General features: G+C 42.2%; 1 protein-coding gene across 2 annotated transcripts in view; it reads right to left on the reverse strand.

Moving 5' to 3' along the window:
• Window positions 1-24056, reverse strand: part of LOC121282617 (plexin-A2-like) — a 470357-nt gene extending 446301 nt beyond the window's left edge. The window contains exons 1-2 of one of the 2 annotated variants that reach the window (XM_041196397.1): window positions 23849-24044; window positions 9588-9726 (exon numbers count right to left, since the gene is read on the reverse strand). The gene's annotated coding sequence lies outside the window, so the exon portion shown is untranslated. Of the gene's footprint in view, window positions 1-9587; window positions 9727-23848 lie in introns of both variants that reach the window. The other variant, XM_041196398.1, reaches the window with a different exon arrangement.
• Window positions 24057-24374: the final 318 nt, after the last annotated feature.

Genomic DNA, 24374 nt, shown 5'->3' on the forward strand with positions numbered 1-24374 from the left:
GCCTATGGACGTGCTGAGCGAAACCTATATGCCCATTTGAAGATATTACTGCAGAGTTATTTCATAGCCCTCCAATCTCCTGCTGTGCTCTCGTCTCTTGCGAAGAGATGAGCTACAGACAAAGCAGGGACCTATACACTTCTGGCCAAAACTACTATTGCCTTAGGAATATGCTGGCTAATGGGTATCAGAATGGCCTTATTTAACTTCTCGCCATTGCCAAGCGGGTTGCCTTCCTGGGTCAGCAGCTTGGTCGTGGGAAAAGCAGCCAGAGTTATGAAACTCGCACTCCTCAAATTTTCCTGACTCCCATTACACCGCCCGCCTCCAAGTGGCTGGGAAAATTCCCCCAAAACACCACAACAGAGTCTTCTATTTCTGGGTAAAAGGCCAAAAGGAAACACTGGGTAACTGTGAAAACATAATAGCCTTTGTCTTCCCTGAGCCAACACCAACATGCTGACTTTTGAAACATCAATTTGGTTGATCTCTTGCAGGTGAATATTCCTCATACAAGTTAATAAAATTTCAAAACAAGTTGCTTGCTTAACAGAAGTCGGGTACTTCATTGTGGTCACATCGCCTCAAGCTGATAAATAAACTACCTAACAGTGGTTTTTCCAAATAGAGAATTATTCCCTTGTTTTTAAACACTGTTGTTACTCTGTGCAAAGTTTAGTCATTGTTTATGTTCAAATAGGCCGGATACATTCACTCAGCACAAGCAGCTTTTTAAACAATCAGCTGCTCTCCCAAAGCAAACAAACCCGTATGTCTCATGGATCCAACTGAACCCAAGCACCCTCCCAGTTCTTCTCAAATAATGACATCCAGCGTTTGGAAAGTAGAGAAAGCAATTTAAGTAACTGTACATATACTGCCCTTTGGTTCACACACAATGCTCTAATAAAGTGAACAATGAAGTCCATCGTTCATTGACATGTTTGGTCAGAACAAAACAACATCAGCTTTCCCCAAAGTTGCTTTTCATCCATTTTGCCAAAATTATCTTAGGCTGCACAAAATGCAACATTTCCTGTCCAGACACTGTACTGAACTGTGAGCACTGAACAAAAACACCCAATAAATGCTGGACAGCGTTTTTTTTTTAAAATTAGATACTAGTTATACTTGTTAATACATCAACTTATCAGCAAATTCACTGAAAAAATGTACACTGGCAACATAACATTTAAGGAAAACATATTAAATGAAAATATATTCTAATCTGTTATTGTCATATATTAGACAATTATTTGAATAATACTAATGTGCCAGATAGAAAGCTTACTTCAGATGCAAAAGATTTAAAAAAAAGATTTGTGGAAATCTTACTCACTTGCACAGAATATTACTTTTCTCTTATCTTTATCAATAAAATCTAACCCTCATAACTCAATCTTTTTTCACACTCACTTCATAACATTATCAGGGAGGCGTTGGCGCAGTGGTATTGTCACTGGTCTGGTAATCCAGAGACCCAGAATAATGTTCTGGGGACTGGGGTTCAAATCCCACCACAGCAGATGGTAGAATTTCAATTCGATCAATAAAAATCTGGAATAAAAGTTTAATGATGATATGAAACCATTGTCGATTGTCATAAAAACCCATCTGGTTCATTAATGTCCTTTAGGTGAAAGAAATCTGCTGTCCTTACCTGACTTGCATGTGACTCCAGATCCACAGCAACACGGCTGACTCTTAACTGCTCTCTGAAAAGGCCTAGCAAGACACTCAGTTTTATCCAACCACTAGAAAGGAATGAAACCAGACAGACCGCCTGGCATGACCTGAAATGCCAATGGCAACCTCAGCCCTGCTGACCCTACAAAGGCCTCCTTAATAACATCTGGGAGCTTGTGCCAAAATTGGGAGAGCTGTCCCACAGGCCCATCAAGTAGCCTGACATAGTCATACTCACAGAATCATACCTCACAGATAATGTCCCAGACACCACCATCACCATCCCAGGGACAGGCCCAGCAGAAGTGGTGGCACAGTAGCAGACAGTCAGGAGGGAGTTGCCCTGGAAGCTCTCAACACTGACTCCAGGTCTCATGAAGTCATATGGCATCAGGTGAAACATGGGTAAGGAAACCTCCTGCTGATTACCAGGTAATCTCAGCTGATCGATCAGTCCTTCTCCATGTTGAACATCGCTTGGGGCAGGCACAGAGCGAGGCAAGAGTGCCAAATGTGCTCTAGGTGGGGGACTTCAATGTCCATCACCAAGAGTGGCTCGGTAGCACCAGTACAGACTGAGCTGACCCAATCCTAAAGGACATGGCTGGTAGACTGGGTTTGCGGTAGGTGGTGAGGGAACAAACAAGAGGGAAAAACATACTTGACCTCATCCTCACCAGCCTGCCTGCCGCAAATGTATGTATCTATGACAGTATCGGTAGGAGTGACCACCGCACAGTCGTTGTGGGGACGAAGTTCTGGCTTCACATTGAGAATACCCTCCATCGTGTTGTGCGGCACTACCACCCTGCTAAATGGGACAGGTTTCGAATAGATCTAGCAACTCAAGGCTGGGCATCCATGAGGCACTTGGGTCATCAGCAGCAGCAGAATTGAAATAGAACACAATCTGTAACCTCGTGGCCCGGCATATCCTCCGCTCTACCATTACCATCAAATCAGGGGATTAACCGTGGCTCAATGAGGAGGGCAGGAGGGTATACCAGGAGCAGCACCTGGCATACCTAAAAATAAGGTTTCTATCTGATGAAGCTACCACACAGGACTGCTTGCATGCCAAACAGCATTAAGCAGCAAGCAATAAACAGAGTTAAATGATCCACAACCAACCGATCTAAGCTCTACAGTCCTGCCACATCCATTCGTGAATGGTGGTGGACAATTAAACTCACTGGAGGAGCGCGGCTCCACAAATATCCCCATCCTCAATGATGGAGGAGTCCAGCACATCTGTGCAAAAGATAAGGCTGAAGCATTCAGGAAAATCTTCAGCCAGAAGTGCTGAGTGAATGATCCATCTCGGCCTTCTCTGGAGGCCCCCAGCATCACAGATGCTAGTCTTCAGCAAATTCGATTCACTCGAGATATCAAGAAATGGCTGAAAGCACTGAATACTGCAAAGGCTAGGGGCCCTAACAATATTCCGGCCATAATACTGAAGATTTGTGCTCCAGAATGTGCTGGGCCCCTAGCCAAGCTATTCCAGAACAACATTGGCATCTACCCAGCAATGTGAAAAATTGCCCAGCTATGTCCTATGCTCAAAAAGCAGGACAAATCCAACCCGGCCAATTACCGCCCCATCCGTTTACTCTCTATCATCCGTAAAGTAATGGAAGGGGTCATCAACAGAGCTAACAAGTGGCACTCACTTAGCAATAACCTGCTCACTGACGCTCAGTTTGGGTTCTGCCAGGGCCTCTCGGTTTCTGACCTCCTTACAGCCTTGGTTCAAACATGGACAACAGAGCTGAACTCCAGAGGTGAGGTGAGAGTGACTGCCCTTGATATCAAGGCAGCATTTGACCGGGTGTGGCATCAAGGAGCCCTAGCAAAACTGAAGTCAATGAGAATCACGGGGAGAAACACTCTGCTGGTTGGGGTCATATCGCGCACAAAGGAAGATGGTTGTGGCTGTTGGAGGTCAATCATCTCAGTTTCAAGACATCAATGCAGGAGTTCCTCAGGGTAGTGTCCTTGCCCAACCATCTTCAGCTGCTTCATCAATGATCTTCCTTCCATCATGAGGTCAGAAGTGGGGATATTCAGTACCATTTGCAACTCCTCAGATACTGAAGCAGTCCACGTCCAAATACAGCAAGACCTATGGTGAATAAATCACCTCCTGACTCCCCAAAGCCTGTCCACCATCTACAAGGCACAAGTCAGTATTGTGATGGAATACTCTCCACTTTCCTGGATGAGTACAGCTTTAACACAAGAAGCTTGACACCATCCAAGGCAAAGCAGCCCATTTGATAGGCACCCCTTCCACAAACATTCACTCCCTCCACCACCAACACACAGTAGCAGCAGTATGCACCATTTACAAGATGCACTGCAGGAACTCACCATGGATCCTTGGACAGCACCTTCCAAACTCACGACTGCTACCTTCTAGAAGGACAGCCAACACATGGGAACATCACCACCTGGAAGTTCTCCTCCAAGCCACTCATCATCCTGACTTGGAAATATATCACCGTCCCTTCAGTGCTGCTGGGTCAAAACCCTGGAACTCCATCCCTAAACAGCACTGTGGGTGTACCTACACCACATGGACTGCAACAATTCAAGGAGGCAGCTCACCATCACCTTCTCAAGGGAAATTAGAGATGGGCAATAAATGCTGGCCCTTCCCATTCAATGACTTAAATTATGCAAAGTTTATAATACAGAAAAGTTGGAATTCAGTGCTTCCAAAAATTGAATTAGTTAATTCAATGTAGTCTAATTCAAATTAAGAATAGAAAATAACTTTTAGGAAACTGATATCTTTTAATTATTTATATGAATTGACACACATTACACACTACTTATACCCATATTTTATTCCGAAAAGACAATGCAACACTCCCTTCACCTTCAGAAGAATGCATCCCGTATTTCACCTATTAATTACTTTCAGTTATCACATGCACACAATAGGTACCAGCTGAGCACTACAGTGCTAAAACCTGGATACCACTCCTTTTAATATGCCCCCTGCTCCTTCAATTGGAATTTAGCTCTGCCTGCACACAAAAGGTCATGGCAGTATTGACCTTTTATCTACCTTTGGCTCACCTGAAGATACCTGGAGGGGTGGTGAAGTAACTGAGCTAGGTGCCTTGATCATACTGCATGTTTTAAATGACTGATGTTCTCCTTGGTAGCACAAGGTCATTATTTTGCCTTCCTGTGGTCAAACCCAGCAGGAAGAGCATGCTAAACATGATCTGTGACAAACAGCAGACTTTCCTGATGCCTTGGGGCCTAATGCTTGAGAGCCACCTGACTACAATAAGGATGCTTCTTGGAAAACATTTCCATTCATCGAATACATGCAGTCTAGGGTGTCAAAAAGAAAAATCACTCCAACCTTACTAACTGGCAGAGTGTACCCTTTGCTCCTCCTAGGCAGGTGGTTTTCCCCCAGTGCTCCATAGCAATAATGTCTGGTACCCCCAACCTTTTCCTTCATATAACGATTCACCTCACATTGATGTTACAGGGGGCTCATGGTAGGCTACTTTACTTGGAAACAACATTAGGTGTTTGGTAAATGTCTTTACCAATTCCTTTGCTGTTTCTCATGCAATCAGATAAACCATTTGATATTGAATAATCACATCTTATAATGTCAATTAATAGTTATTTTTCCATATAAGGCTAATTTGAAAATTAATTTTATCGTCTTTCACTGTTTGGTCTCCTCATGTCATGCATCATTCCCCGGCCTAAGACAATTGGAACACTAGGTTCTAGCTGGTTAAAGATAGAGAAAAACTTAGGATTCCTTTCCCAATGATTTCCCTGTATAATAATTTTCCTGCACAGACGTGCTTGTCCTTTGATCAACAATTTCCCAGGATTAAGATAAGGGTTTACCATGGGAGAAGGCCTCCTCTAATTAGCGCTTGTGCAAAACAATAAATGCCCACATAGGGAATCTATTTATGATTTGGTTATGCAAATGAACGTTTGAGGAATTCTTGCTCCAACAGGCCTGATCTTCCACCTGTCAACAATGGGAATGTAGCACTTCTAGACCCATTTAAGAAATCACTGATATAAAACTGCATCTTACTAATGGCTTGATTTGTGCATCTCAACAAAACATTAAAATACTCTGCTGCCACTAAAACAAACTCAAACTTACATATACTATGCATGGGTCAAGTAAAGTCAGTGTCAGTAACTGGGCAACTGTGGTCTCCGAAATGGCACCTAGCATTATGTAATAGAAAACTGGAAGGTCATGGCCTGTCACTGTGGAGGCGTATCCTTTGTTTTTTTAATTTACCTTGCCAAAACCAGTTATTTAGTTAATGGCTTCAAGTTTATGTCAGAGAGAAGGCCCCAAGAAAACAAGTGATGCATACGGGACATATCCTGACCCAAATTATTCTGGAGCACAGCAAATGTTATGAATTTTTAGGAACTAAAGCAAGGCAAGCCAATTCAAATCATTTGATTCAATGTTATCACTTCATATTACTGATATTATTTATTACAGATATCCTAAAGATGTCACTGACAAGAGGAAAAATCTTCAAAAATGATTATTCTACAATCTCCAAGAGTATTAAGAAGGGTCTAAGGCAAATACTCAAACCAGTAACATTATACAGGGTAAGAGCCAGAATCCAAACTATTAACTTCTTAAAATGAAGATTTTGACTTTAGGAACCTTAACAAACAAGAACCCGCTCCCCATGTCTTAGCAAGTCTATCCAATAATTAATTGACCTACATGGGGAAGGAAGCTTAAAGGTTTAATCCTTCGGACGATGCTGAGTGAGCTGATCTCAGCTGGGACAGCAGCAGGAATCCACCAAATGGGTAGGGGAAGTGAAAATTGATCAGAGATTTTGCACTTGGTTGCTGTTGTTGGATCAAGAAAAAGATTGGTTGCAGTTGTGATGTCCTCCCCTCCACTTCTCTATTCCAATAACCTGTCATGCTCAATCACTGCTTGAGCTTACACATGAATAATGGACACCTAGGCAGATCCCAAAGAGCATTCAGCAAACCATACCCCATCAGGGAGTCCATGCTTTCAAAATAGAAAGGAAGAAAATGAAAAATTTGCAAAAAAACACCTTTTGCACCAATTTTATACTTTGTTATTTTTAAACTCTTGAGAACCATTTCATTTCTCGAGAAGGGAGATAGAAGCAGCAGGCTGAAAGTTTTTGCAAAGCACCAGTCATGCAACATTGCAGCAGCCTACTGTATCCCGTCTGAAGAACTCAGCAGTGGAAGCTCCATTATTTATCATGGCAGACGGTTTACTCTGATTGACAATGGAAATCGACAGCTAATCAAGTCCACAAATTCTGGTCTTACACAAGTAGCTGAAAAGGCCCTAGGGCAGGAGGATGAAGACAAGTATGATACAAATTATAAAGTGAACTTAATCTTTTGTGGTTTGATTCGAGTTAGAGAGGAAGCGACTGGCATTTGCAGTGAGGCAATCTTTCATTCAGAACGTGGACCCAAGAAAATGCTGGTGGATTATCAAAAAGTAAGATAATTGGAATAATGATAATGGAGATCATACCACACCAAGATCTAACTGCTATGAAGTCCTACTTGAACTTGATTTCTATTCATTTAAAATGCTAAAGTGAAACCCTGGCCCAGCAGTATCATTTTAATAATACAATTGTTACTGAATAATTTATTACAAACCAGAGTACAAGAGCTCAACACATGTTGATAAAATACCTTTCCTTTCCTCCTTCCAAATGAACCAGACTCATGCATTCTTCTCATATTCCGTTTAACTTATGAAGCCATCCAAAGAAAGCAACATAAATTTTGATGACATAGAGTACATAATTAAGGCTTCAAACATTACATCTTCAATGAATTTGCCACTTTTGCTATCGAGATTTATTGAATTCCATCTATTTTTCACATGTGGAATTCATTAGCATCTTTCCGTGCAGTACATGTAAAATTATGTCCGTACAAAACTAAGTAGGATAGCAGCAGTGAAGAGTATAATGATTTTGTTGCCTAGGGTTAAACAGTAGAGAACAGAAGGAGTAAGCCATTTGGCCCATTAAATGTGCTCTGCCATTTTGATAAGATCATGGCTGATCTGATTGTGGCCTTAAATTCACATTCCTGCCTGTCCCCCAAAACCCTTGACTCCTTTGTCGATCAAAATTCTGACTAACTCAGCCTGCACTCCTCTGAGGAAGAAAATTGCAAACATTAGCCACCCTCCGAGAAAAGAAATTCCTCACCCCAGCATTAATTGGGAGACCCCTTAATTTTAAGAACGGTCCCCTGGTTCTAGATTCCCCTACTGGAAGAAACATTCTCACAGGATCTATCCTGTCAAGCCTCTTCAGAATCATATATGTTTCAGTAAGATAACCTCTAATTATTCTAAACTGCAATGAATAGAGGCTCAACCTGCTCAACATTTCTTGATAGCACAACCCCTTCTCCCAGGAATCAGTCTAGTGGATATTCTCTAAACAGCTTCCGGTGCTAGTATATCCCTCCTTAAGTAAGGAGACCAATGCTGTACAGTGCTCCAGATGCAGTCTTACCAATGCTCTGTCCAGTTGTAGCAAGACATCTCTACTTTTATACTCCATTCCCCTTGCTATAAAGGCCGACATTCCACTTGCTTTCCTAATTACTTGCTGTACCTGCATGCTAATGCTTTGGGATTCATTTTCAAGCACAGCCAGATGCCTCTGTACTGCAGAATTCTGCAGTCTCTCTATTTAAATAATATTCTGTTTTTCTGTTGTTCCTGCCAAAGTGAGCCACTTCATTTTCCCACATCATACTCCATCTACTAGGTTTTTGCCCATTCACTTCCTCCTTCCAGACTCTGTATCCTCCTCACAATTTGCTTTCCTACCAATCTTTGTGCCATCAGCAAAGTTGGCTACAATACAGTCAACCCCTTCATCCAAGTAATTCATATAGATCACAAATAGTTGAGGTCCCAGCACTGATATTTGTGGCTCTCCACTAGCTACAGTTTGTCAACTTGAAAAATCTATCCATTTATCCTGACTCTGTTCCCTGTTCTCTAACCAATCCTCTGTCCAAGCTAACAACATCACGAGCTCATGTGCGGTAACCTTTTAAGTGGTACCTTATCGAATGCCTTTATACACTACATCTACTGGCTCACCTTTACCCATCCTGCTTGTAACATTCTCAAAGAACCCTAATAAATTTGTCATCCGTCATAACTAGCGCCAGTGCATGATTGATTTGCACCACACAAATCCTTGCTGTTACCTTTCAGGATTTTTTTTACCAACTTTTTTAGAAACACGATTGTTAATTAGGGCATCACTGATTGTGTTTGTGTACTACAAAGCATCGGTTCATTTAGAAAAGGATTATAGTGTTCTATAAGCAATTTTCTCTGTGCCTACCTTTAAATACATTTGGTCAGAATTTCCAATATCCATAGGCTTTAGCTTCGCAGTGGCTCAGCTAATTGATCTGGTGAGCCATATAGGCCAGGTTAATTGGTGCTCCATTCCTGGGTTTCCTGTTTTTTTTTGTCAAGACAACAGTTGGACACCGTACATGGCCTTAACACCCGAGTGACCAAGCAATCGCCAAAAATGAAGCAAAATCAAAAATATGCAAAAAGCCATATAATACAGCAATAAGCAGCTCTTGCATTTACAGCAGGGACCGCTTAACGTTCCCAAAGGTTAATTTTGAAGAAATTTAGCTTAAATATAGAATTACAAATTTTCTGTGCCAGCAAATGACTTGTACCTTGCTACTGGTTCTGTGTTTACGAGTATCACAGATAATTTGATTTTCCTGTTCATAATAAGCTTAGGTTTGATTTGTATCACTACAGGACCATAAGGTATAATACACATACTGGCAATTTTCACCTTTTTCATCAGCCACTCCTGAAAGCAGAAAAGCCAGAGATCCAGTTTAACACTTCATCTGATTCCATCAAACAGAGAGATCCATCAGCAGGTTAAAACAGTGAGACTTCAGGACAGAGAGGGAGTTCGGGTGATGAAACTGCAGGAGTGGAGAGACAGTTGAGAGGTTTAAAACAGTGTGAGTACAGAAACATAAATTTCTAAACAAGCAGAGGGAAACTAAGAATTTATAGGTACTGGAGAGGGTGCTGATCTATGAGTAAGTGTGAAGAATTCCTACTTTCTACTGATCTCAAGTTTATCATTAAAAGCACAAGAGTAAGGTTAAAGTAAGTCAAAGTAAGTATAAGTAACTAAAGTTTAAGTAAAAAAGTTATTTAAAAGTTTAAGGTTAAGGCATGGCAGGACAGCTCAGCCAAGCAGAATGCCCATCCTGTGGCATGTGGAAAGTCCTGGACACTTCTCGTGACCCAGATGAGCCCATGTGCAGGAAGTGTCACCGGCTGCACAAGCTTGAGCTTCACGTTTCAGAGCTTGAGTAGTGGCTGGAGTCACTAAGGTGACTTCCTATTCTGTACTCACGTGCATGTGGTACTAGGAGTAATCTGGAGATTATTACTTTAGAGGTTCTGCTTGCTAGTTTTCTACATAGCTCTCTAAATTCTGATTGCAGGACCGCATCCCCCTTCCTGCCTACGTCATTAGTACCTATGTGGACTATGACCTCGAGCTGTTTGCCCTCTCCCACAAGAATGTCCTGCTGCCATTCTGTGACATCCTTGACCCAAGCACTAGGGAGGCAACAAACTAACCTGGGCCACGTTGACAGCCGCAGTAACGCCTGGCTGCTCTCCTAACTGAGGTGCATCCGTGAGGCAGAGAACTATATGTTTAGCACAGTTCAGCGAGGTGGTCACACCGCAAGTTAGGGGCAAACAGGCAGATAGGGAATGGGTGACCACCAGGCAGTCCATGAGAAACAGGCAGGTAGTGCAGGAGTCCCCAGAGGTCCTGCTCACTAACCATTTTCCATTCTGGATATCGGGAGGGCAATGAGTCCTTGGAGGGGTGCAGCAAGAGGCAAACCCATGACACCACTGGTGGCCTAGCTGTACAGGAAGGGAGGAAGATGAGGGGAAGGGCAATATTGATAGGGGATTCTTTAGTTAGGGGAGCAGGCAGGCATTACTGCGGCTGTCAACATCACCCAGGTTCATTTGTTGTCTCCCTGGTGCTAGGGTCAAGGATGTCACAGAATGGCTGCAGGACATTCTCGTGGGAGGTGGCAAACGGCTAGAGGTCATGGTTCACATTGGTACTAACAACATAGGTAGGAAGGGGGATGTAGTCCTACAACTGGAATTTAGGGAGCTAGGTAGAAAATGAGCAAGCAGAACGTCTAAAGTAGTAATCTCCAGTGCCATGTGCAAGTGAGTACAGTTTAGGAAGATAAGGTAAATGAATGCGTGGCTGGAAAAATGGTGCAGGAAGGAGGGCTTTAGGTTCCTGGGACAGGCTCTATGGGGATGGCACCTGTACAAGCCGGACAGGTTGCATCTGAACAGAGCTGGGACTGAGTTCCTTGCGGGTTGTTTTGCTAGTGCTGTTGAGGAGGGTTTAAACTAACTCAGCAGGGGTGTGGGAACCAGGAGAGAATATTAGAAAGTAATACCAGGGTGCATGGAATGTTGGGAGAGGGAGATAGCACTAAAATAGAGAATAGTAAGTTAATAGATGGAGTCGGAGTAAGGGAGCAAGTAATGAAGTCTAAATCAGGGTTACACTGCATGTATGTGAATGCATGGAATATAGGAAATAAAATTGGGGAGTTAAAGGCAAAGATGAGCAAGTGGGATTAGGATGTTGTGGTGATGATAATGGAGGCCTGGCTTAAGGAAGGGCAGATCTGGGTGTTAAATATTCCGGGTTACAAGGTGTTCAGAAAAGATAGGAAAGGGAAAAAAGGAACAGGGGTAGCATTTTTGGTTAAGGAGAGTATTGCAGTACTGGAGAAAGAGATGTGTCAGAGGATTCAAGGGGAGAATCAATTTAGCTAGAGCTAAGGAATAAGAAGGGTGCAATTACATTGCTCGGTGTAACGTATAGACAACCAGCTAGTAGGAAGGATATAGAAGAACAAATCTGCAAGGAAATTACAGAGAGGTGTAAACATCATAGAGGAGTTATAATGGGGGACTTTAATTACCTGGATATAGACTGGATTAGTGGTAGTATAAGGGGCAGTGAGGGACAAGTGTTCCCAGATTATGTTCAGGAGAATTTCCTACAGCAGTATGCGCCCAGTCCAACAAGAAAAGAGGCACTGCTAGACCTGGTTCTTGGGAATGAGGTGGGCCAAGTAGATCAAGTGACATTTAGGGAGAACATTTAGGGGACTGTGATCATTATATCATAATTTTTAGGATTATGGTGGAAAATGACATTGGTTAATCCAGAGTAAGAATAATCAACTGGCAGTCAGCAGACTTCAATGGGGCAAGAATGGAGCTGGGCCGGATAGACTGGAACAAAAAGCTGGTGAAAAAAACAGTGGCTGAACAATGGGCTACCTTCAAAGAGGAGATGGTTTGGAAATAGTCACGGTATGTTCCCTCAAAAGGAAAGGTAGAACAAACAAATCCAGAGCTCCCTGGATGACAAAGAAGATAGAAATTAAGTTAAAGAAGGAAAAGTTTGCTTACGACAGGTGTCAAGTAGCAAATACAACTGCAAACCAAGCTGAATACAGAAGGTTCAGAAGGGATGTGAAAAAGCAAATATGAGAAGCAAAGAGGGATTATGAAAAAAGACTGACAGCTAACATAAAAGGAAATCCCAAAGTATTCTTTAAGCACATCAATAGTAAAAAGGTGGTAAGAGGAGGAGTAAGCAGATTAGGGACCAAAAATGGGATTTACACAAAGAGGCAAGAGACACGGCTGAGTTGTTAAATGAACACTTTGCATCTTTATCTACCTACGAGGCAGATGCTGCCCAGGCCATGATGACAGAGAAGGAAACTCCGTCACTAGAAGGGTTAAAGATTGATAAGGAGGAGGAATTAGATAAGCTGTTGGTACTTAAAGTTGATAAGGCATTGGGACTGGGTGAGATGCATCCAAGAAAATTGAAGGAAGTGAGCGTGGAAATTGCAGAGGCACTGACAATAATTTTTAAATGTTCCTTGGATTTGGGGGAGGTGCTGGAGGACTGGAGAATTGCATAAATTACACCATTGTTCAAAAAAGGTTGTAAAGATTTGCCCTGCAAGTACAGGCCAGTCAGTTTTACTTCAGTGATGGGGAAACTTCGGAAACAATTACTTGGGATAGAATTAATAATCACATGGAAAAATGTGGATTGATTCAGAAGAGTCAGCATGAATTTGTTAAAGGAAAATCATATCTAACTAACTCGTTGGAGTTTTTTGAAGAGGTAACAGAGATGGTCGATGAGGGCAAGGCTGTTGATGTGATGTACATGGACTTCCAAAAGGCATTCAATACAGTGCCACACAACAGACTTGAGGGAATTTATGGATTAAAAGGGACAGCAGCAATGTGGACACAGAATTGGCTGAGAAATGCGAAACAGAGTAATGGTTAATAGGTTTGGGCTGGAAGAAGGTTTGTAGTGGAGTTCCCCAGGGGTCAGTATTGGGAGTCTTGCTTTTCCTGATATATATAAATAATCTAGATCTTGGTGTGCAGGGGACAATTTCAAAGTTTGCATATGGCACACAACTTGGAAGAATTGTAAACTATGAGGAGGACAATGTAGAACTACAGAAGGACATTGACCCATTGGTGGTAGGTGGCAGATGAAGTTCAATGTGGAGAAGTGAGTGATGATACACTTTGGCCCAAAGAACACAGAGAGACAATATAAAATAAAGGATACTATCCTAAAGGGTGTGCAGGAGCAGAGAGACCTGGGGTACATGTACATAAGTCATTAAAGGTGGCAGGACAGTAGAGAGAGCTGTTTCTAAAGCACATAGTATTCTAGGCTTCATTAATAGGGGCATAGAGTACAAGAGCAGGGAGGTTTTGATGAATTTATATAAGACGCTGGTTAGAACTCAGCTGACATATTGTGTACAGTTCTGGGAGCCACACTATAGGAAGTATGTGAACGCATCGGAGAGAGTGCAGAAGAGATTTATGAGAATAGTTCCAGAGATGAGCACTTGAATTATGAGGAAAGATTGGAGAAGTTGGGATTGTTTTCCTCGGAGAGAAGGCAGCTAAGAGGAGACCGGATCGAAATCTTCAAAATCATGAGGGGTCTGGACAGAGTAGATAGGGAGAAACTGCTCCCATTCATAAACAGATCAAGACCCAGAGGGCAGAGTTTTAAGGTGTTTTGCAAAAGAAGCAAATGTGAGGTGAGAAAAAGCTTTTTCACACAGTGACTAGTTAGGGTTTGGAATGAACTGCCTGGAAGTGTAGTGGAGGCAGGTTCAACTGGGGCACTCAAGAGGGTACTGGATGGTTATTTAAACAGAAACAATGTTCAGGGTTACAGTGAAAAGGCAGGAAATTGGCAGTAAGTTAAAATGCTCAGAGAGCCAGTGCAGACATGATGGGTCAAATGGCCTCCTTTTACACCATAACAGTTCTGTGATTCTGTGATCTCTGTGCATGAGATATCGCAGCTGTTAGTGGCCTACAGGCACATTGACTCGGCAGGGTTATTGTACAGTAGTGGCAGGTCTTTTCAGGCCCTGCTAAGTAATTCAGAACATCTTTTCATGCAGAAAGTGGAAAAAGAGACTCAGTGCCCAGATGGTTAAGTTGCACTGAAGGGCTCTACACTGTCACAGGCTGCCTCTGAGGCACAGATACAAAGATTTTATTAATTAAAAGCAGAGTAAAAGCAGCTGTTGGGGAAACACCATTAAACAAAAACAACTTGCCCAGAAAACCTCCACTAATCTGCAGCTTTGCTCAAATCTGACATTTCTTTCAGTGTTAAACTAAAACAGACTTCTCTAATGATTTATATGGAACTAAGCAAGTAGCATAACCAGGGAAAGTTCGACACATCTTTCTTCAGAGATGGAGATAATTGCCAAACCTTCATGGTACTTTATTCAGGCGCACTGCTTCATTTTAGATGAAAGTTGATTTCCCACTAAAGAAATGTCCAATGTTCCACTTGTATAGCAGGTTCCAGTATCTACTTTTAGACCAGTCTGGACAAGCAGCACAGAGTTACACTAACAATTTACATTCTCTATCAGTAGAGGTTGGAGCACTGCTGATGACAGTTTGAAATTTCAAATATTAAAGGCCCAGCTACGCTATGTTTCTCTCTACCATTAAAAGTTAAAAGCCACCGGCTACCTGGATTCTTCTCTTTAAACTTTAATTACAGGTACTGGACCCTGTATCAGAGAAGATCAGAACTAGACATATGCCAGATTTGGGGAATTTACAGATTTTGTGTCCTAGGCCTAGCATGTAATTAGAATGCATATCATAAAGCATGAAAAATAAATAATGAAAGGATTTTATTCAAGTTGCTACTCAGGGTGCCAGCTTTGAACGTAGTCGGCTTTCGGGTCCCTCTGGATTTGGGGATGTTGGATAAGGGGTCCGGTACCTGTACACAGTTTGAAATTGCGGCTTTGTACAACTTCGAGTATAATTTTAACACAGTGCAAGGTAAGATTACAGTGAGGTGATCTCATGCCCAGCACCAAATCCTCATTGTTATTGCTATTTAGTTTGGCTGCTCAGTGCCAAAAGTTGTGGTGCGCCTACCCATGAGTTGGCATTTTAAAGAGAGCTTATAGAACGTGCTGTCTAACTGATCGATAAAATCAACATAATTGTATCACTGACCATTTGTCAATGCAAACTATTCTACTATTTTAAATATAACATCTAATAATTAGCTTTACTGCAGCAATCTGTCATACTGTCAGAGATACATCAGTGTTGGAGCATTTGGAAGTAGATCATTTCAGCGTCTCAGCCCACAGTTTTGGTACATTGAAGGTTCTCGAGGTTCTCTGGGGCAAGGGAATTGTCCTATGGTGAGAGGCTGAGTAAATTGGGCTTATATTCTCTGGAGTTTAAAAGAATGAGAGGTGACCTCATTGAAATATACAAGATTCTGAAGGGGCTTGATAGGGTAAACACAGATTGTTTCCGTTGGTCAGGGGGCATATCTCAAGATAAGGGGGCCAATCATTTAGGGCTGAGATGAGGAGAAAACTTCTTCACTCAAAGTGTTGCGAATCTTTGTAATTCTGGGTTCCAGAGGGTGTGGGTTGCTCTATTGTTGAATATATTGAGGCTGAGATAGGCAGATATTTATCCTCTCAGGGAATCGAGGGATATGGGGAGAGGAAAGTAGAGCTGGGCCTGAAGATCAGCGATGATTATATTCAATGACAAAAGCTCGAGGGGCCGTGTGGTCTACTCCTGTTCCTATTTGTGTTCTTATGAAAACTCCCCAGCATGGTGACACCACCCTTATAATGGTGGTCAGAGAGGGCACACTTATCTCTTTTAATAACCAAATTCACCTCCTTATTTAAAAAATAATAATTTTTCCTAATTTATTTAATGATCCTAAAAGTACCATAGTACATACAAAGCCCATTGGGGTAGAATATACTTGAACACAGTTTATTCTTATGCCAAGTTAAAAATGGCCTGGAGTGCTAAAAATATAATTAACATACACCATTATTCATTCTGATTTTGAGCTTGCACAGGTTCAGGTACATTGACAAAGTGGTGTTTAAGTTATTAATGTCCCATTCACATAACTATTTGTATCAAATGACTTCAGTGTAAATTTCTATATTAAATCCATAATAACAACCTCTGAAATCAATATTGTTTTATTCAACCAAGAAGCTACAAGAGCTCTGCAGGGACCAGCACAGCAAATGTACTGACTCTGTGAATAAGGGGACTTTTAAAGGAATGGGAAGGGTCCAAAGGGGGAAATTATATTCTTAAACTCATTCTTTGTCCACAAGAACAAACTTACATTTACATAGCAGCTATCACATCCTCTGAGTGTCCCAAAGGAAGTAAGGGTCAATTTGTTTCTTTTGAATCATAGTCACTATTGTTCTGTAGGCAAACATAACAGCTAAGTTGCATACAGCAAGATCATACAAACAGCAATAAATTAAACAGTTAACCTATTTCTGGCATTGGTTGAAGGATAAATACTGGCCTGGATGCTATAACATGTGCCCTGGGATACTTTATATACACCTGAGCAAACACACCTCAGTTTAACATCTCATCCAAAAAATGGCACCTCTGGCAATGCAATACTCCCTCAGTACTTCACTGAAGCGTCAGGACAGATTATGTGCTCAAGCCCTGCAGTGAGGTTGCACACCATAGCTAACTCAGCGGTGAGACTGCTAACAGTGAGGCAAGAATGAATCTTTTAAAAATACAACCCAATATGAAAGACAGATATGCTCATATAAACACATACATGTGTCATGTGTTCACACTTAATAAACCTATTTTACCAAGGTCATTGCATGTTTCTACTGAAAATTTTTTTTTAAATTTGAGCGCAGAGGCAATTACATCACCAAGAAACCCATCTTTTCCAGAGGCAGATAGTTGGGGTAAGAATGCTTAACGAGGAATTCCAAAACAGATGCTTTCTCAGGAATCCTTTTTCCAAAACCATATTTTCTATGGAATGAGATTCACAAACTCTCAGGGCCATCATAATTTTATCACCTACTTCAAAAGCATTGAAGTGCAGTTTTCTCTCCTCTTTTAAAAAAAAACACAGCTCTCCAAAGGCACCAAGTGAAAATGCCTACTCTGGCAAGCTTTACACATTCTTGAACAGGAGAACTAGAGAAGGTGGATATAAAGAGGCCATTGTCACCTGCAACTCCCACAGGCCTTCCTCATTTAACAAATGCAAAGACTGATTTTTAAAACATCCAATACTGTAATTCAAACTTACTTTATTCTCCTTCCTATATTAATCAGTTTAGCTTGATGCTTTTTACATTTTCCTCAATTATTGTACTTTGATTTGTTAATGTATCCCTATTTTTGCCCCATTGTACAGTTTTCGGCCTGCAAGAGTAGCGGCTCTAATTTGAGAAGCTGACAATCAAAAAAATCTCAACTTCTTCCAACAATGAAATCAGTGCAAAGTTCAATCCAACTCGAAACGTCAACTCTTTTCTTCTCCGCCGATGTTGCCAGACCTGCTGAGTTTTTCCAGGTAATTCTGTTTTTGTTTTAAAAACCTATTTCACTTGTTCCTTTCCACTTCCCCACCTCCCCCCCCAGTCGATGCCCCCCCGCCGCCCCCAAGTCGATGCATTACCTAGTGATTCACACATGATTACAAAATCACCATCACGGAAACTCAGGCATAAATGTGAACAAAATATAGAATTTGCAATCCATGTCCCTAATCAAGGCCAGCTCCAAACTCAGACCTCACAGCTCATGATGCGCATGCTCTGTTTAGACAGCATTCTTTCTTAACACGATTATGTGGTATGAATTACAATGTTGAGTGTGCTGAATCTTCTTTTTAGCTTATAAAACATGCACTCGTTTCTAGCATAACCACCAATAATCTAATGGAATCTGAACACAAGCTTCATTTAAGCTTCATTAAATAAGAGAATCACAGAATGTTTCCTCATTCACAACATCATTTAAAGAACAATGGTCGTTATGAGTTTTTATATCTTGCATTTGCGCTGGTGTGGAAGAGGATATGGTCTGAGGGCTCCCCCAATGGCTCAACTGGTTAGATTCTCTGCCTTGTGTACTAATATGGATCATGACCCCAGGGTTAGATTTGGGTCTTTGATTTCTCACAGAACAACAATTCCTTCCCTATATCTCTCCACCTTTTACTCCTCTTTCCTCATTTAAGTCGCCCCTTAAAACCTACCTCTATGATCATTTGGCCTAAGATCGCTATTTGGATCAGGGCTATGTTTTGTTCTATAATGTTCCTGTGAAGCTCCTTGGGATGTTTTATTACATTAAAGCTTCTATCTTAATGAAAGTTGTTGATGCTGTTGTAACAGGCCACTAGAATTGGCCCCAACACCCTAGGTTAGGAATGAGGAAAGTAAATCAGCCAGGGATTCCATTGATGGTCAAAGCTCTATGATCCCTGGTGGAAAGTTTATACATCTGGAACTTTTGAGTACAGACACAGTTGAGATTGGCTGTGACTGCCCCACAGCCAGGCAAATTTCTGGCTCTTACTGCCTGCTGACAAATGAAGCATAAAAACAAAAAAACTGCGGATGCTGGAAATCCAAAACAAAAACAGAATTACCTGGAAAAACTCAGCAGGTCTGGCAGCATCGGCGGAGAAGAAAAGAGTTGACGTTTCGAGTCCTCATGACCCTTCGACAGAACTTGAGTTCGAGTCCAGGAAAGAGCTGAAATATAAGCTGGTTTAAGGTGTGTGTGTGGGGGGGCGGAGAGATAGAGAGACAGAGAGGTGGAGGGGGTTGGTGTGGTTGTAGCGACAAACAAGCAGTGATAGAAGCAGATCATCAAAAGATGTCAACAACAATAGTACAATAGAACACATAGGTGTTAAAGTTAAAGTTGGTGATATTATCTAAACGAATGTGCTAATTAAGAATGGATGGTAGGGCACTCAAGGTATAGCTCTAGTGGGTTTTTTTTTTATTTTATATAATGGAAATAGGTGGGAAAAGGAAAATCTTTATAATTTATTGGGAAAAAAAAGAAGGGGGAAACAGAAAGGGGGTGGGGATGGGGGAGGGGACTCACGACCTAAAGTTGTTGAATTCAATATTCAGTCCGGAAGGCTGTAAAGTCCCTAGTCGGAAGATGAGGTGTTGTTCCTCCAGTTTGCGTTGGGCTTCACTGGAACAATGCAGCAAGCCAAGGACAGACATGTGGGCAAGAGAGCAGGGTGGAGTGTTAAAATGGCAAGCGACAGGGAGGTTTGGGTCATTCTTGCGGACAGACCGCAGGTGTTCTGCAAAGCGGTCGCCCAGTTTACGTTTGGTCTCTCCAATGTAGAGGAGACCACATTGGGAGCAACGAATGCAGTAGACTAAGTTGGGGGAAATGCAAGTGAAATGCTGCTTCACTTGAAAGGAGTGTTTGGGTCCTTGGACGGTGAGGAGAGAGGAAGTGAAGGGGCAGGTGTTGCATCTTTTGCGTGGGCAAGGGGTTGTGCCATAGGAGGGGGTTGAGGAGTAGGGGGTGATGGAGGAGTGGACCAGGGTGTCCCGGAGGGAGCATTCAAAAACAGTTCCTCTGACATGTCCTCCTTCTTCCTTAACCGAGGTTTTCCACCCACGGTCGTTGACAGGGCCCTCAACCGTGTCCGGCCCATCTCCCGCGCATCCGCCCTCACTCCTTCTCCTCCCTCCCAGAAACATGATAGGGTCCCCCTTGTCCTCACTTATCACCCCACCAGCCTCCGCATTCAAAGGATCATCCTCCGCCATTTCCGCCAACTCCAGCATGATGCCACTACCAAACACATCTTCCCTTCACCCCCCTTATCGGCATTCCGTAGGGATCGCTCCCTCCGGGACACCCTGGTCCACTCCTCCATCACCCCCTACTCCTCAACCCCCTCCTATGGCACAACCCCTTGCCCACGCAAAAGATGCAACACCTGCCCCTTCACTTCCTCTCTCCTCACCGTCCAAGGACCCAAACACTCCTTTCAAGTGAAGCAGCATTTCACTTGCATTTCCCCCAACTTAGTCTACTGCATTCGTTGCTCACAATGTGGTCTCCTCTACATTGGAGAGACCAAACGTAAACTGGGCGACCGCTTTGCAGAACACCTGCGGTCTGTCCGCAAGAATGACCCAAACCTCCCTGTCGCTTGCCATTTTAACACTCCACCCTGCTCTCTTGCCCACATGTCTGTCCTTGGCTTGCTGCATTGTTCCAGTGAAGCCCAACGCAAACTGGAGGAACAACACCTCATCTTCCGACTAGGGACTTTACAGCCTTCCGGACTGAATATTGAATTCAACAACTTTAGGTCGTGAGTCCCCTCCCCCATCCCCACCCCCTTTCTGTTTCCCCCTTCTTTTTTTTCCCAATAAATTATAAAGATTTTCCTTTTCCCACCTATTTCCATTATATAAAATAAAAAAAAAAACCCACTAGAGCTATACCTTGAGTGCCCTACCATCCATTCTTAATTAGCACATTCGTTTAGATAATATCACCAACTTTAACTTTAACACCTATGTGTTCTATTGTACTATTGTTGTTGACATCTTTTGATGATCTGCTTCTATCACTGCTTGTTTGTCGCTACAACCACACCAACCCCCTCCACCTCTCTGTCTCTCTATCTCTCCGCCCCCCCACACACACACCTTAAACCAGCTTATATTTCAGCTCTTTCCTGGACTCGAACTCAAGTTCTGTCGAAGGGTCATGAGGACTCGAAACGTCAACTCTTTTCTTCTCCGCCGATGCTGCCAGACCTGCTGAGTTTTTCCAGGTAATTCTGTTTTTGTTTTTGACAAATGAAGCATGTCCACCTAGATAAAGTGGAGGGGGTGGCACCCATGGGATTGTACAGTAGCGTGAAGTTCCTTCAGAAGATACGAAGTGATAATTGGATTGGGGAGAGTGAAGAAAGAGTAGTTTGCACCTACAGTACTGCTGTTTTAGGGGGATGTAGAGCTTTGCTCTCTTTACAGCATTGTACATTAATATTTCTACAAATTGAAATGTGATAGCATATATCTACAGATATTTAGTTTGCCAATATTTAATTGATTTGAAAAAATAGATGAGTTAATTCAACCATTTGAACAGCTATTTGTTAATTACAGATTTCACATCAGCATTCATTGTAGGGATGGTTAAACACACATCAAAAATACTAAAATCCTACTATAATCTTGAATGACAGTCATACAACTCCATGTGCAATTGTCATCCATTTGGACGTTCAAATGTACCTACTCTCCTTGGAACAGTTTATCTAGTGGAGCATTCGATCAAGCTGCAGCACACAGGTCACTGCAAAACAGTTTGGGGAGCTGCAAAATCAGTGACACTTCTTGAAACAAAGCCCCCAACTTATATGAAGACATGTACAGGGAGAATATATAACCTGCACCGCTGATCTTCCAACCCCGTAAATATAAAATCCAGGTGTGGAACACATCTATACAATCACAAATAAGACAACATTGATATTTTTCCCCCTTTTCTGATACAAGAAACCAGAACAAAAAAATCTAGACCGCAGCAAAGCTGACAGGTATTCTTTCAGGTAATCCTTAAGGAGGGGTTTCCCCCCACACCTCCCCTTCAAATTTAACATTTTAATGGCTATTGCCTCTATCTCTGCTTTTCAGTCATTTTTATGGCTCCTTTGTGCAGAAGATGACTGGATGCCAGAATTAAGCCATATAACTGATGATTATACTTCTGGATTTGTTCTAATATTTTCCTATCACATGCACAAACCAGAAGTTACATTGCCTGAAAAAGACATTACTAGCTGCCAATGATAATCATGTTATATATTTACCAATAGTCCTGTTCAAATGCAAAATGATATGCACAGCCTTTGTTTTTCCTTTTTAAAAAATACGTTGATTTTTCTTGCTTCCTTCTCTTCCTAAGCCCCATTTATCCCTTTTGTCTTCCAGGTCCTGCATATAAGTACCTCTGTGGACATGGTCAGTGATGATTCCTGAGCCACCAGGAGGCACATTTGAGCAGTGCAATTGTCCTCCACTTCCCCCTACTGCTAACAATTTCTTTCTTGGCAAAACAACCTGACCCCCAAAGAGATGCCCAAGGGTGAATGGCAGTTAAAGAAAAAAATAGTACAAGCCAAAATAAAAAGTCTGGAAAGATATCGCCAGGAATAGGTTCTAAAATTGCTTTTGGATAGATGATAATTCAGGTCATATGCAAGAAGAAATAATGCTGTGGGGCATTTTCCTATCCCAGCATATTCTGTCTTTTCCTTCTGAATTTGCTCTATAGCTGTAGCATATACAATGTAATTAAACAGATCCCTTTTGGCTATATCCATCAGTAGAGGAAACTAACAGAAACAGACATCTGTTACTGCTATGCATTGATCCAACATCCCCGATGTGCAGAGAACTGTACAACACTATTTTCTGCACACTATCAAATGATAAGTAAATGCACTGGATAAGAACTTCAATATATACAGGCTCCCCATTATTTTTTATTCATATAGATTTCCCCCATCTTAGTCAATATATATTTAAAGTGCGCCTTTCTCTCTCTCTCTCTCTAGCCAAACCTCGTTACTGACAGAACGCTTCCTCACTCTACCGTTTTCCTTGTTACTGTCTGTTTTCCCCTGCGCCCCTCTAATGTGGTTAACCCAATCTGACTCAAAACACCTTTACCTTGCCGCAGATCCCTATACGCCCATACTCCAATTGTCTCAGATTAACCTAAAGTGGATTTGGATTCGCACGAGGATTACACTTTTCTGAAACAGTTTATTTAAAAGCCAGAAGGTATCATATCCAACTGTAGTCAAAAATGTCAAACTGAAGCAATTCACTAATAATAAAACGGGCTTGTTAAAAAGCGATTGGTCAGCGCAGTCTACTGATGCATTTCAAAATGCTAAATTCGGCAATGTTGAAAAACTATTAGGAATAAATTGACAGATTTATTACAATTTCATTATAGTTGGAGCCTCCCATCTGCTTTTCTGTAATGTCCCCATCAGTCACTTGCGTTTCTCAGTGCCAGGCTCTCCATCCTCGGTTTGTAGTACAGTATGAGGAAAGAGCAACCCGACCAAGAACACAATTCCTAACCTGCCGAAAAGCTCTCATTCACTCGCGTCTTACAGCGCTGGTGATGCCAGCCCCTCCAGTTTGCAGGGCGAGCGAGTTAATAGTTTGTCATTTTGTTGAGGCTGCGGGTCCCTGTCCTCATGGTTTCTGGATCCCGGGACCATCTGTCTCACTCTTTGCATCTCAGCTCTACCTCCAAACAGAACTCCAGCGCCTCCTCCATCCTCACCTTTCTGTCAGCTGAGTCAGTGTGTCAACTTCTTTCCCCCACAATCTGCCTAAAATCTCTCTCCAGGTACATCCCACTCTGCCCCCTTTCCCCATCGCTACACCCCGACCAGAAATGTCCCACTCACACCAAGAACACTTGATTAAAAAAAAATCCCTCTGCATTTTCTCTTGTCTACTCCACTCTGCCCTCTCTCTCCATATTAATAATTGAAAACATTTCACTCACTGTCTGTGTCTTGTGTGTGTGTGTTTTTCTCTTTAAATTTCTTCTTGTCTTGCTGGCAATCCTAATGCTCCGCTTCTGGTTTGCTGCACTCCTACGTGAATGTGTTCCCGGCTTCCAGTTCTGAACTGACTCCGCTCTGCTTCTTCTTTTAAATGTTGTTCTTAACAGGAGCTCCGTCCTTCTCTCTCTCTCTGCTCCGTGCTCCCTCTCTCTCCCAGTCCCAGCGCAGACACAGCTCCGCCACTAGCTCATTAGCATACCGCGCATATTAGCATGCGCCTCATCAGCATATCACGCACTCATTAGCCTATTACGTTCATTAGCATAGTGCATGCTCATTAGCATACCCTTCCACCACCTCCACCAGACTCCCGCTGTCACCACAGCAGGAGAACCTGTCAATTCATTAACTCTTTCAACGTTTGAATTTGCTGAAAGGAAGTGTTTTTTTTCCCAACATGAATGAAATTGATGAACTATCGGCTATTGTTCCTCAGGGTTCACAGGGTTATCAACAGAAAAAACC

The sequence above is a fragment of the Carcharodon carcharias genome, chromosome 9, assembly GCF_017639515.1.
Source record: "Carcharodon carcharias isolate sCarCar2 chromosome 9, sCarCar2.pri, whole genome shotgun sequence".
In the NCBI taxonomy this organism is placed as follows: domain Eukaryota; kingdom Metazoa; phylum Chordata; class Chondrichthyes; order Lamniformes; family Lamnidae; genus Carcharodon; species Carcharodon carcharias.